Genomic DNA, 8,730 nt, shown 5'->3' on the forward strand with positions numbered 1-8,730 from the left:
ATCAACAAAGGATTAGTAATAGTCCCAAAATGTGGAAGCTCAACAGTACAGTTCTTTTTTTTTTTTTAAGATTCTTTTTTTTCTCTTTTTTATTTTATTTTATTTAAATTTATTTATTTATTTATTTAAGAAAGGAGAGATTAACAAAACCATAGTGTGGGGTGGTACAACTCCACACAATTCCTGCTACCCAATCTCCATATCCCATCCCCTCCCCATTAGCATTCCCATTCTCTATCCCTCTGGGAGCATGGACCCAGGGTCATTGTGGGTTGCAGAAGGTGGAAGGTCTGGCTTCTGTAATTGCTTCCTCACTGAACATGGGTGCTGACTGGTGGATCCATACTCCCAGTCTGCCTCTCTCTTTTCCTAGTAGGGTGGGTCTCTGGGGAAGCGGAGCTCCAGGACGCATTGGTGGGGTCTTCAGTCCAGGGAAGCCTGGCCGGCATCCTGATGGCATCTGGAACCTGGTGGCTAAAAAGAGAGTTAACATAAAAAGCCAAAAAAAATGTTGAAGAATGGACCTAAAGGTTGGAATAGTGGAGATGAAGTGTTAGGGGGTACTCACTGCAAACTCTAGTGTACTATGCTTTCAGGTATATATTTGCCCTAGTTTGTGGATACCTGTGAACATATGCTCTATCTCCTGGAACCTGGTCTATATCTAGGTTTTGGGACTTTGTTAGGAAGTGAACCACCTGGGATGGAATTAGAGAATACTATGAAAGGAAAGGTCTCACCCGAGTGCTGAAGCTGAAGGGTTGTCGTTCAACACCTGAAGTCTCTGGACACAGTCTGAAGTGAAGCATGCTGGGGTGGCACTCGTTGCGTTGACTAGTTTGCAACCAGTGGATGCAATATTATTTGCTAAGAATTGGGAGAAGCATACGGGAAAGTGGGCCCTACCCTAGGGTTCAAGAACTGGAGGAAGTTTAGGCTCTATAGTGGAAATGTGAGGTTCCTACTGTCTTAGGGTTCGAGAAGACAATGGATAGTTACTGTTATCATCACATTATTTGGTAATTGGGTTAACTTTGAAAAGTCCCTTTGTTAGACATACAATCAATTTTCCCCCTCTCATATTAATTAAATAGTGATTTATATTACTACAATTTAATAGATACCATTCCCATCACCAAAAGATTGTGTCCCATCCCACCCACCCACCCCCGCCAGCCCAGGAAGCTGCATGTCCACCCTCCCACTCACCACAGGTTTTTACTTTGGTGCCCTACTTTCAATTTAGTCAGATCCTGCCTTTAGTTTCCATTTCTGATCTTCTTTTTCAACTTCTGTTGATGAGTGGGATCATCCCATACTCATCTTTATCTTTCTGACTTAGCTCACTTAACATAATTCCTTCTAGCTCTGACCAAAATGGGTCAGAGAAGTTGAGTTCATTGTTCATAGTAGCTGCATAGTATTCCATTGTGTATATATATACCACAGCTTTCTCAGCCATTCATCTGTTGTTGGGCACCTGGGTTGCTTCCAGATTTTAGCTATTATGAATTGTGCTGCTATGAGCATAGGAATACACACATCTTTTTGGTTGGGTGTTATGGAGTCCTTGGGGTATATCCCCAGGAGAGGAATTACTGGGTCATATGGAAGGTCCATGTCTAGCCTTGGGAGAGTTTTCCAGACAGCTCTCCACAGAGGCTGGACCAATTTACATTCCCACCAGCAATGCAAAAGGGTTCCTCTGTCCCCACAGCCTCTCCAGCATTTGTTGCTGCTGTCCTTTTTGATGTATGCCATTCTCACAGGGGTGAGGTGGTATCTCAGTGTTGTCTTAATTTGCATTTCTCTGACAATCAGCGACCTGGAGCAGTTTTTCATGTTTGTTAGCCTTTTGGATCTCCTCTGTAGTGAATGTTCTGTTCATATCCTCTGCCCATTTATGGATGGGGTCATTTGCTTTTTTGGTGCTAAGTTTGCTGAGCTCTTTGTATATTTTGGTGATTAGTCTCTTGTCTGATGTATGGCATGTAAAGATCTTCTCCCATTCTGTGAAGGGTCTCTTTGTTTGTATGATAGTTTCTTTGGATGTGCAGAAGCTTTTCAACTTGATGTAGTACCATTGGTTTGTTTCTGCTTTAGTCTTCCTTGCAATTGGGTTTGTTTCATCAAAGATGTCTTGCTGTTGTCTTTATTTGCATTTCTCTGATAATCAGAGACTTAGAGCATTTTTTCATGTATTTCTCAGCTTTTTGGATCTCTTCTGTGGTGAATATTCTGTCCATGTCCTCCCCCCATTTTTGGATGGGGTTATTTGTTGTCTTTTGCTGAGTTTGGCGAGCTCTTTATATATGTTGGTTATTAAACTCTTGTCTGATGTATGGCATGTAAAGATCTTCTCCCATTCTGTGAGGGGTCTCTTGGTTTGGGTAGTGGTTTCTTTTGCTGTGCATAAGCTTTTTAATTTGATGTAGTCTCAGAGGTTTATGCTTGCCTTAGTCTTCTTTGTAATTGGGTTTGTTTCATTGAAGATGTCTTTAAATTTTTTGCGGAAAAAAAGTTTTGCCAGTATTTTCCTCTAAGTATCTGAAAGTTTCCGATCTAACAACCAAGTCCTTGGTCCACTTGAAATTTACTTTTGTATTTGGTGAAATATAGTGGTTCAGTTTCATTCTTCTGCATGTTTCAACCCATTTTTTCCAGCGCCATTTGTTGAAGAGACTTTGCTTTCCCCACTTAATGAACTGAACTTTTTTCTGTGAAATGAAATGTCCGTTTCTGTCTGCTATGCAGATTTTGAGTGCAAGAGGAAAATGAGTTAGTCTTTTGCTGTATCTGAATATAGCTGTAATAATGGAATGGTGATACATGGTCAATTTGGGGTATGTTCTGAAGATGAGGCCAGTAGGATGTGAAATGTCAAGTGGTCAATGGCTCCAAGTTTTTAGATCTAGAAAACTTGTGAATTTTGGTACCAGCTATTGGACTGAGAAGCAGAGAAAAAAGAACAAGTGTGTTACCTCTTCTTTCAGCAACACAAGTGTCATCAATCACTCCCATACTCATGATTCCAGTAGAGCTATAATGATAAAATTCAGCTGGCTGGGCCCAGGAGATAATGAGCACACAAGTACATGGTAAAATATATGAAATTTGAGGACAAGAATCCAGTTCAAACTGCTAGAGTATCAGCCTATATGTTTGAGGCCCCAGACCCCACAAGTTTAATGCCCAGCACCAGTTTATTCCAGAGCTGAACAATTCTCTGATCCTATCTCTTTCTTTTCTCTCATAATAAATAGGTTGTTTTAAATGTAAATTGCACAAGGGCAGAGATCACTATTTTTTGTATGCTGAACTATCCAAGGCAGAAGGTTTAGCATCTGATCAGAGTAGGCCTCAATGAATATTTGGTAAATCAAATACCTATGATTGAAATTTGATACATGTTTTCTTATTATGTCTGTACCTATGTGGATTACTTCTCTGTCTAAATTCTTATGTACTGTATCCAAGGAATTTATAGTACTTTTATATTCATGCAACCATCTACTCAATGCATTCTTTATCCACCTTGCTTCTTATATGGAGTAACATTTTCCAGTCTAATGCACCATAAATAACCTCTGGGGGGAAGTTAGATACAGCTTTTGCTAATGAAAATGATAATAGTGAGTGTTCATATATCTTTATATTCCTCTATTTTTCCTCACTGGCACTGCCTTTATCCACCTTCTTTTTTTTTTTTCCCTCCAAGGTTATTGCTGGGCTCGGTGCCTGCACCATGAATCCACCGCTCCTGGAGGCCATTTTTTTCCCCCTTTTGTTGCCCTTGTTGTAGCTTCGTTGTGGTTATTATTATTGCCCTTGTTGACGCAATTCGTTGTTGGATAGGACAGAGAGAAATGGAGAGAGGAGGGGAAGACAGAGAGGGGGAGAGAAAGACAGACACCTGCAGACCTGCTTCACTGCTCATGAAGCGACTCCCCTGCAGGTGGGGAGCCGGGGGCTCGAACCGGGATCCTTAAGCCGGTTCCTGCGCTTTGCGCCACATGCGCTTAACCCACTGCGCCACCGCCCAACCCCCTCCACCTTCTTTAAGAGACTGTTTAGCTACTTATAAAATCATACTTTCCATAGACTCAATGTTTGGATTTCCCCGAATGCATTTATTTGGAGACAGGGCCCTTTGAGAGGCATTGAGGATGTGGACTAGATAAGTGACTATAAAACCTCCAGAGGGCACGGGTCGGGCAGTTGTGCAGCGGGTTAAGCACACATGGTGCCAAGCACAAGGACCAGCATAAGGATCCCGGTTCAAGCCCCAGCTCCCCACCTGTAGGGGGGCCTGCAGGTGTCCATCCTTCTCTCCCCCTCTCTGTCTTCCCCTACTCCTTTGATTTCTCTCTGTCCTATCCAACAACAAAAGCAATGGTAACAGGAGCAGCAAAATGGGGAAAATAGCCTCCAGAAGCAGTGGATTCCCAGTGTAGGCACCAAGCACCAGCAATAAGCCTGGAGGCTAAATAAATAAACAAACAAACAAATAAATAAATAACTTCCATAGAGCTCAGTTTTTCCTTCCACGTGTTAGCAGAGGGCCATCTCTGCACCAGGAAGGGGTCTTCAGTAGATACTGTCTGACATTTTTTTGATAAGGAAGATCTCAGCCTCCTAGACACGAAGGTCCATTTTTGAAACCACCATGTACATGCAGCTTTTGTTGCAGTAACCTTAATGAACTATGGAAATATTCTACAATGCATAGACACAAAATATCAAGTTATATAATAGGAATTATGTGCTAACCACTTTATTCTTTTGTTAGTCAAGAAGCATAAAAGATATGAACCCCTGAAGTCTCTTAACCATTACCCAGATGAGCTTAAGAGCTTATCCTATTTTATTCCTATATTCAGAGCAGTCACAGATACAGTTAGTGAGTGATGCTGTCTCTCCCCAGCACTCTTCTCACAACCGTGGCTACGTCCTTATTCTGGAGAGTGTAGATCAGAGGATTCAGTGTAGGAGTAATGATAGTATAGAAAGCAGAACCAACTTTGTCTTGCTGTGGAGTGCACCTGGACTTGGGTCTCATATAAGAGACAAAAAAAGAGAAACCACAGTGAGGTGAGAGTTACAAGTGGTGAAGGCATTTCTCTTACTCCCAGCAGATTGCATCTGAATGACACTGCGGAGGATAAAGGCATAGGAGGTAGAGATCAGGAGAATGGGGAGGAGGATAAATATGATGCAGCTAATATAAAGTGTCTTCTCATAAATAGTGACATCTCCACATACAAACTTCACTACAGCTGGAAACTCACAGTAGAAATGGTGGATTTTAAGAGATACACAGAAAGGAAAGTTCATCAAGATCATGGTGTGAATGAGGGAGTTTATGAATGCTCCCAACCACAAGTCAACCGTCATCACTGTCACCCTTCTGTTCATGAGAACAGTATGGGTTGCAGATGGCTACGTATCGATCATAGGACATTAGAGTTAGGAGAACACACTCAGCACCAGCCAGCAACATATAGAAGAAGAGCTGGACTTCACATCCCAAAAAGGAGATGGTTTTCTTGCCAGAGAGGTAGTTGGCAGCCATCTTGGGAGTGGTTGTGATGACATACATCAGATCCATGAGGGAGAGCTGGCTGAGCAGGAAGTACATGGGGGTGTGAAGCCTGGGGTCAGATGAGGAGGATAGTGAGAGTGTTGCCACTCACCCCAACCAGGAAGACCACCATGGTCAAGGAGAAGAGAAAGTCATGGGCAAGGGAGTCATCAAAGAACCCTTCTAGGAAGAAGTCAGTCACTGAGGTCTCATTCGTCTGCCACATCTCCCCTTGCTTAGTCCCTGGAAAAACAGAAAATGAAGATGAAAATTTGTCAGATCTGGGGTTCTGCTGAACAAGAAATAAAAATGTTTCTATCTAATAAAGATATTTTTAATATTTCTGTTTATTATGCAATATGACTGAAATGATACATTTGAAAAGAAAACCAAAAACTTCTTTTCACATACATGATTTTTGAAATATTTGACTATCAATTTCAAAATATTTGTATCCTCAAATTTTAAAAAGTATATAGGTACATATATTTATATTATTATTAATATATAGTATTAAATATGTGAATAATTTCTATATAAACTAAATCATATAAGTATTAAAACATATTTTTTTAATTTTACATGTAATTAGGTATACATTTTAACTTATGGTTACAATCAGAAATATGACCTACTAAGTGATTTTACAGACATGTGCACTAATGGATTATACAGAAATATGCCTTGTGTAATTGAAACAGTCTATGTAAGCCCATAACCTCATGTCTGTTGCTAGATTATGGGGCTCATGGGGAGGCAATAGTAATGGATGATGAATGAAAGATGTCTACAACCACACTCATGAGCTAGTGTTCCCCACCAGGACAGAGTGCAGGTAGTATGTGTTCTAGTCTCTGGAATTTGGGATATGGTCTCTGGTAGAATCTGGGGTCATTCGTAGGGAGACTAACAACATAAACGTGGTCCAGGATTCCCAGAGTGTATAGGGGGTATGGAGGGGGAGTTTCTGGGAAATAACTCACCGGGTAGAACACACCCTTAGCTATCCACAAGGACCCAAGTCCCAGCAACTATACAAGACACCATGCAAAGCATGAGCTTCACAGGTGTCTCAACGCCTCTCCTCTCTATCTTGTTCTGCATGAAATTAAAAGAACAAAAATGTCCACCGGGAGCCATGTAAATGTGCAGATACCTGTCCTGACTGAAAAAATAAAGTAAAATAAAAAGGGCCCAGGGGAGTTAGACTCATTGCAGACTCCGTTGTACTTGCACCAGTGAGGTGAGTCAGCATATCAGCAACCACGAGTGCAAACTACACAATGGTTGTCTCCCTTCTCTCTTCTAAATCTTCCTGAGACTCTCTTCTGTGATCTGTACAAACCAGAAACCTTGTAGAATGGCAACACTGGGAGTGTAGCTTATCCCATCAATTGACACATGACAAGGCACCCAAGTCCACCCCATGTCAATCGAACACAAAGATTCCTAGCCTTAGCCTTAGTCTCAATTAAGCACAGCACAGTCATGCCTCTCCCTAATGTGACAGAACTATGCCACTCTAGCCCATTTCCTTTTCTGGTCTTTAGATGATGTTCAATCTTCTCTAAATCGATCAAGACTACCCTTTTCATAATATGTAACCTCAAACAAAAATATTTGCTCCACACGTGTATGCAAATGGCTCATATAAAAATAAGGAAGAAAGACCCATCACTACATTGCCAGAATGAGCATCTTGTCCATTGCTAACAAGTCCATGGATGCCAGTCAGCTCTCTGTGGCTCATACCTGCTCACATACAATGGACACAGGATCACAGAGCAAGGATCTCTCTCTCTCTCTCTCTCTCTCTCTCTCTCTCTCCTTGTTATCAGACACTGCAGCCCTGCAGTGTCTCTTCCCCTCTCCCTATCTCTCTTCTTTCTATCTGCCTATCTAAAATGTTAAAAATCTGCTGAGAGTAGGAGAATCATAAATTCATTCGTGAGGTGTTGGTGGGCAGATGATGATGATGATAACAGGAAAAATAATCACCCATGTTCAGCAGGGAAGCAAAGCCAGACCTTCAACCTTCTGCATCCCACGATGACTTTGGGTCTATACTCACAGAGGGTTAAAGAATAGGAAAGCTATCCGGGGAGGGGATGGGATACAGAGTTCTGGTGGTGGGAATTGTGTGGAGTTGTACCCCTGTTACCCTATGGCTTTGTCAGTGTTTCCTTTTTATAAATAAATTAAAATAAAAAATTTTAAAAAGAAAAAATAATCCCCAGAATATCAACTCTGCCCATTTGTAATTTTTTCCCACAAATACACCTCAAGTTTTAATTATTCCAATTTGTCTGCTGACTATTTGAAGCAACACACTGAGACAGCAATTGATCCATTAAAGAAGAATATGACCAGTAATCAGGAGGTTGTGTTTACCACCCTCCCCCTGTCTCTGCAGCTGTGGCGTTTATCTTTCTGACTGTCAGCTCACACTGTTAGTTCAAACTCACCACGTTGCTGAGAGCCTGACTTTGCCTGCTCTCACTGACCACTCAGATATTTGGATAACAACAAAATTAAATCTGCGTAAAGACCCAAGCACTTCCCCACTTCATCCTCATTCATTGTACCCTCTCTGCAGTTATTGTGTAAGTTTTTGTGTCATCTGATTCATTTTTCTTTCTTCCTTATGCCTCTTTAATTATAATCTTAAATGCTGATGTATAACCCTGAAATGACCATGTTCTCTGCTTCCTCAGAAAGCTTTCCTTCTTTACAGACCAAATAGCAGTCGGACATTGCTAGAAGATGTCCTTGTTTCTAAAAGAGTTTCCCAGATAATTTACACCCCAACATCACTTACCTGCTGTCTGTTGGATCCACACTGACTCACACAGTGAAACTGACCCTCCAAGGAGCCATTTTGAGGTGCTCAGCAGACATCCTGCTCCAACCCTAAATCTCCACTCACTCCAGGGTGGGATGTAAGAGAGGATTCTTCCACACAATCACTTTTTACACTAACTGCCCTGTCACAGAGTGACACTGGGGCAGCAGTGTGTGTGTGTGTGTGTGTGTGTGTGTGTGTGTGTGTGTGTGTGAGAGAGAGAGAGAAAGAGAGAGAGAGAGAGAAACTTCTGCATCTGTGCTCAGAGCACAGGAAAGATTAAATAACTTCTTTAATCTCTATTAGT

The 8,730-nt window shown here is 41.5% G+C and overlaps 1 pseudogene; it reads right to left on the reverse strand.

Annotated features, from left to right (window-relative positions):
* Positions 1-4,897: 4,897 nt before the first annotated feature.
* On the reverse strand, positions 4,898-5,807 carry LOC103128020 (olfactory receptor 2AE1-like; annotated as a pseudogene).
* Positions 5,808-8,730: the final 2,923 nt, after the last annotated feature.

This window comes from Erinaceus europaeus, chromosome 15 (genome assembly GCF_950295315.1).
Source record: "Erinaceus europaeus chromosome 15, mEriEur2.1, whole genome shotgun sequence".
Classification (NCBI taxonomy): Eukaryota; Metazoa; Chordata; class Mammalia; order Eulipotyphla; family Erinaceidae; genus Erinaceus; species Erinaceus europaeus.